Source organism: Amphibalanus amphitrite, unplaced genomic scaffold (assembly GCF_019059575.1).
Source record: "Amphibalanus amphitrite isolate SeventyFive unplaced genomic scaffold, NRLGWU_Aamphi_draft 001770F_arrow, whole genome shotgun sequence".
NCBI classification, from domain to species: domain Eukaryota; kingdom Metazoa; phylum Arthropoda; class Thecostraca; order Balanomorpha; family Balanidae; genus Amphibalanus; species Amphibalanus amphitrite.
In genome coordinates, this window is record NW_024883263.1 from 98,345 (window position 1) to 104,344 (window position 6,000).

General features: G+C 55.5%; 1 protein-coding gene across 5 annotated transcripts in view; it reads left to right on the forward strand.

Annotated features, from left to right (window-relative positions):
- Window positions 1-5,422, forward strand: part of LOC122375081 (potassium voltage-gated channel protein Shab-like) — a 69,281-nt gene extending 63,859 nt beyond the window's left edge. For all 5 annotated transcript variants that reach the window (XR_006255339.1, XM_043354251.1, XM_043354249.1 and 2 more), the window contains one exon: window positions 4,392-5,422. The gene's annotated coding sequence lies outside the window, so the exon portion shown is untranslated. The remainder of the gene's footprint in view (window positions 1-4,391) is intronic.
- Window positions 5,423-6,000: the final 578 nt, after the last annotated feature.

A 6,000-nucleotide genomic window follows, 5' to 3' on the forward strand; every position in this document is an offset into this window, starting at 1 on the left:
AGTGCCGGCACGTCAGAGAAGCCACGTCCAAAGTGGGACGCACGCGGCCGGCGGCCGCTCGCCGACCGGCCGACTGCGCGCGTCTCCACATTGATCCTCACGGCACCCGGTTGCCATGGCAACTGTATATCGACCGGGCTCAATTCACGATACAGCTTTCAATGATGAATGCACTGTTCAGATTGTGAGCGTGACCTGCAGTGTGTCGGCTGAGGGCCATGACCGGTACCCAGGAACCAGTGATCAGATGTCTCCGCCACTCACACTGTCCGCCAGCCTAGGTCGGGGTGGGTTGGGAAGAGCGGATGCTAGCGTCGCATGATCACCGCTTCCCACCGTCCGTGACCCGTCGAGGCCGACCGCACCGACAGGGTCAAGGTCGAGCGACAACACGATCCCTCAGACGAGCCACGAGGTCTGCTCGCTGGGTCCTCAAAGCCCGGGCTCACCACTCTCTCCCTACGGCCGACGGCCGCGGGAGGGGTCGCCGCCGGCCCCGGCGTCACTGCCCTCCACTCGGAGCCACCCCAAACGAGCAACGGCCGCCGGCGGGGGCGGCGGACGCTTCTTTCAGGGCGCCACTCACTCTCGGCTATTGGCCGGCCGTCTTCGGCGATAAATTTCAGCCGTCGGCCATCGATACGCCGCGCGCTGTGGAGCAGTCGGCGATATTGCAGCCGGGCCGCCGCCGGCGCCGGCGACGCTGACCGATGGTGCCTGACCTCAGAGGCAGAGCCGAGAGAGCGGCCACCCCGCCGCCCGCGCCGTGCTGCTGGAGCTCGGTTAGGGCCAAGATGGCCGACACGGAGAGAAGACTGGGCTCAAAGCGACTGGTGGCGAGCAGGGCCGCCCGAAAGAGATGCATGATAATAAACCGTTGAAAAGAATTGTGAAACAATACAAATTTAGTTTAGCTATAGGGCGAGGTTACCCAACGTGCTTCAGAAGTAACGGGTAAACTACCATGGGGAACTAAGTTAAGCTGCAGTTCAGTAGGTAAGTCCCCTTGCATCACAACCTTGTGCTGTCCCTGGCGTAATGCATGTTAAATTTGTTTCCAGCATTTGATTGGACGTCTTGACTTCTGATGCATCCAATTCCATCGGAAGGGTTCAAGTTAATATTAGGCGCTCTTGAACGATCTATGTAGACCATAGGCATAAGGATTCAGTGTCCTGCTGCTTATCGGACCAAATGATTGTCATATGCATAGATAACGTAGCATTGACATTTACCCTATATTTCCATGATAGGTATAGGTGTCATACCTAACTTATAGTTCGAAACAAAACTCCGACTGTAACTCGACAAAGGATGCAAGCCCCAGCTATGTCGGGCAAAACGTAACTCTGCCGTGCGGCACAGCGTATGTTCAGGCGCTTTATAGCAACGCCATCTGTGAGCGAGATATTGAAGTATTGCGGGACAGCCTATCTTACGGCGCCTGTCACTCCTGCCATCTAGCGACAGAAATGTAGTGAATGTGCTGCTTCTATGCGGCAACAATCCTAGAGGATTTTGTCTTGCGGAACGAACGAACGAATGATTGAATGAATGAATGGCCTTCTCCATGAACGAACACATCATACAAATGCTGTTACCTGTAGCTAGTAAAACGGCAAAAGGGACTTGCATGCAACAAGCAGGGCGGCATAATCTCAAAACTGCATACAGCGATCACTTTCGCAATAGGTGGCTACTGAAGAGTAGCTGCGAGGCCGATAAAACTCACCATAATGGATCCGTACATAGCATCAGACGATGTGTGAATTATAGTGACAAATCGATTGGCGCTCCTCCGCGTGGCGTAATGGTGCGGAACAGCTGTCATTTCTCTCCTAGCTATTCAGTCGTCAATGGTCCTGGCTCCTCACTAGTTGGTCTGACTGTCGTGATAATAGTCTCATGAACTGCAAGATGCGTGCATACTTGATCCACGAGTGCTGAGCTGCGTCACTGAGAATGCAACTGGTTGGGTAACCTGTAGTTTATTGTTCAGTGTTCTTATGCTCATGAGGACCGTAGGCCTTCCCGAGCGCCGTCCGCTGTAGCGAGCGCTGTTATCCGTCTACATTGTAACATCTTCGTTCCGTTTTTAGCCTATCTATTCTACGTCTATCTGCCGACAGGTCGCTGAGCGTGGAGCGACTCCCCCTCCCGTCTCACGTATCCCCTCAGAGGCCGCTCTCCTCACTGTCTCGTCTTTCCCCCAGGCGGCGACTCGGTTACGCCGCGGGCTCCCCTTACCTACACCCCGGCACCGTTCACGCTCCATCGTCCCTCCGCGCCTGCCGGAGATAAACAGTCAACACGCAACAGGCCCGTCTGGCAGCCGTCACCGGCGTCGCCGCGCGGCTGCCAGATGAAGTTATCCGCGGCCGTGCCGACACGAGCGCCAGATCTAGCGAATGGGTCTGGCCGGCGTGTAAATGGTGACATATCGTCGTGTTTTTCCTTCCGTATCGGCCTGTGTCGGTGAGGATCTGCCTCGGAGGCCGTCGGCGGCCCACTGACCCAGATGCCATGTTCCGGCTTTTTGCGCCGGTTGTCGCGCACCCGGGCCGGGCATGTGCCAATGAAGGCCGCGCCAAAGGCGCTCGGCAGAGCCGTGCCAGTGCCAGGGTTGCCTGAGGCCAAGGCCCTATATACGCTATGGCGGAGACTGACGGGCTGGAGCAGTAAACTCCCGGTCGGGTCATGTGCTACGTGCATGAACAATATGGGACCGGCAGTTCGTTTAGAAAGGGCGGCTGTAAAGCACTGCTGACGAGAAGTGAAAATGGATGGAAAAGGACGAAGAAGCATTCGCACGGAAATGAACGATCGCAATGGTTCCTCGTTCTGCCTTTGCCTGCTCATCGCGCGTATGAATATGTGGGACGGCTACACTGCACGATAGCTCGCTTTGCCCACCACCGTTTCGCCCTGCAACGTCCTTTGTTTCCGGCTGACCTTGCGGCGTATCGATTGGAGCGGCCGTAATCAATCCCTATTACGGGATAGGTACTGTCCGACAGTCTCACTGGAGATGGGATTATCGGAGCCGGCGGGAGTTCAGTGCCGGTGGTAGTCCGGTGGTTACCGGTGGTTACCCGCTCCTGAGACTGGTTACCAACCGATGGGTAGGTCTGATAGTGGTTACCGATGGTAACTAAAGCATGGCTCTCGCGCATCCGTGGTTCTTCTTAGACACCTATAACTGAAGCAGAATGTCAGCGGCCAAGAAAACTTTGTTCTCAGTTTGAGTTCAAAGCTTTCCTCCGTTTCCATTTAGTTCTGTTTTATGACATTTGCATTTTTACGTCGGCGAACACAATTTCCATTGTCTTTAGAATCTGTCCCGGCACGTAATCTGAACACCTGTGAATGCACACCTCAACCGGACATGACGCCTACTGTCGTATAAATTCCGTGAAGCCGGCCGTTCCAACCGTTCTCAGTTCGTCAGTAACACTCGTACCTCGTGTCAGTCGATGTTCCGGCCGGCATTCTCAGAACGCCCAGAGGGGCAGTGGCTAGGTAGGTACCCTTCCTGCTTCCTTGAACCCTTTGACCTAAGCGTCAAACTCTTCATCGTGGGCCATCTTTTTGTGATAGTAAAACGTGAAAAGTATCTCACGTTAAATCCATTTTACAGACTATCGTGGAATTCACGTCGGAACTGCGTTTGTATTCGGATTCCATGGAGTCGCCCGTTTGGAAAAGTTTTCTCCGGTAACATTTAAATTTGCCTCCACTACCTACCGTAGGTCAACGAACCTAATCCAAAGACCACCCCGTTGGCGTTCCGGGCTATGTGAACGTCACCAACACAGGATACATCATGCACAATGCACATCGCACAATGTACACGAACCTACTCGAGCATTCTTAGTGATAGCATAACACTCTAGCTGACATAAGGCGGCGAAACGACTCAGAGCCCGCCTGCAAGTTTGGGAGATGGCCTGGACCTTCTCTAGTCTCTACACAGACGACCAGCTTCGGCTGTCGCCTCGGTCCCAGGCCGCGAGAATGAGTTTCCGGACTGCCGAGCCCAAAACTCCTCATACCCCGGATCGACTCTGCGGTTTATAGGCCGGCCTTCCCGGAAAATCCGAAATGGCTCTATAAAATAGCGGCCGCAGAGATACGGACCGCGATCGGCTAACGATCAAACCGGCCTACCCTGAACCGTTTTCAGCAGACGGACGGCGCTCAGTTGGCCACCCTGGCTTGTTTGCAATTATTGATACGGTTCATTGATTCAAAAGTACCGCATCAATAAATTTTGCAATTTGGTGCTGTCTCGACCTCTGTGATTTCATTCACACAATAACATCGGCCCACGTCTGCATCCAGCAGCTCGACCGTTCTCGCTCATTCTAACAGCCTCTTCTCTTCTGTTTCAGGCCCGGTGTTGACAACGAACTGGCGGTCGGCTGTCGGTGTCCTCAAGTGTTGGGTCGTGCTCCGACGTGCCGTGTTCCGGGTGCTCCGGTGCTCCGGGTGTTCCCCAGTGCAGGCCCGGCGCTCCGACGGCAACACACCGCTCAATCTCCCCTCACAGTTTTGTACGCGTGTCACTGCTCTGCCGACTCGGCCGGTCCTCCGCCGCGCCCGGTCCCCTAGTGAGAGAGTAGTCGGCCGGCCGGCCGGCCGGCGGCTCGGAGCTGGCGGCGCCGACCGACCGGACTGCGGTCTCCCACCGCGCCGCCCGTCGCGGTGGAAGTGTTATATACTTGTTACACCCGTGTTGGTGGTCCGTCACGCGGCACGTGACGCGTGTGACGGCCGCCGGCGCCACTGGTGATACGGCTGGCTGCCGGACGCGCCGCTTGTGATACTGCGGCGCGGGCGCGCTCCGGGCGCGGTGCAGCAATAGCGCGCGCGGCGTGGCGCGGCGCCGACCGCGCGCCGACGCTCAACATAGGCAGAAAGCTGCCCGGCCGGGCGGCGGCACATTCCAGCGGCGACTCGACCGCGCACCCACGCTTCAGCGGCGGCGGCGGCCAGGCTGCGTTTCAAGCAGCGCCGACCGTCGCCGTCGGCCCACTCTGCACCGGGGATGGAGGATCGCACATCCGCACACTCCCGGGCATTAGTGCACTCATAGATAACGGATATATACTAAGCGACACCGTTTTCGTTATCGGCCGGGCCGCGGGTGCCGCCGTAGTATGTTTTAGTGTATTCAGGCGAAAACAGACATTTGGTATTGCCATGCCTTTATAGCACTTAGAATTCATGTTACAAGTTTTCAATTTTACTAGACTTGACGCACTGTTCCGGCAGGGGTGACCGGCCTCAGCTTGTGATATTGCGTTGTATGCCGATAGCCATTATCGTGCTTATTTCCGGTGCTAAGCGGCGAGTTTCACTGTTGTTCCATGTTCAATTCCATACTGTACATATTACAATACAACTCTTTTTCATTCATCAACGTTCTGGTCGATATACAATTATTGATCGCTGTAGAAGAAGCACCATGGTGAAAGGATGGCTGTGTCGGTTTGAATGGTAGCGGTCCCCGTTCATGAGAGACTGGGCACTGGTATGGACGAAGCCGGGCACCAAGCGAGGACCTCTGAAATGAGAGATGGTTGAAATTCGTCCCCCACACCCAGGATCAAGGAGTCACCTGCACAAAAACCTGGGCTGACACTGCGGCTGCTACTTCGTGCCTCGGCGCGACCTTCGCTCCTGGCGACACCCTTCCTCATCCTGCGGGTGTTGATAAGGCTAGAACCTAGCTAACCAGCGAAACAAGTCACTACCCCTACAAACCAATGTCGATGTCCAAAGTAAACACGACACGCCCCTCTACCTCTGATTACAAGCCCTCCCATGTGACGGAGCACACCCCTCGATCCGGGTGGGCCCTGACTATTTCTCTCACCACACTCGGCATAATTATGATCAATTCTTCATTGCAACGCAGCGTGCACATCTCTCGCCTCGGGTGCGTTGCTGAAACATCCAAATTATACCAGCGTCGCCTTCGTATGCCCTTCAATTTTT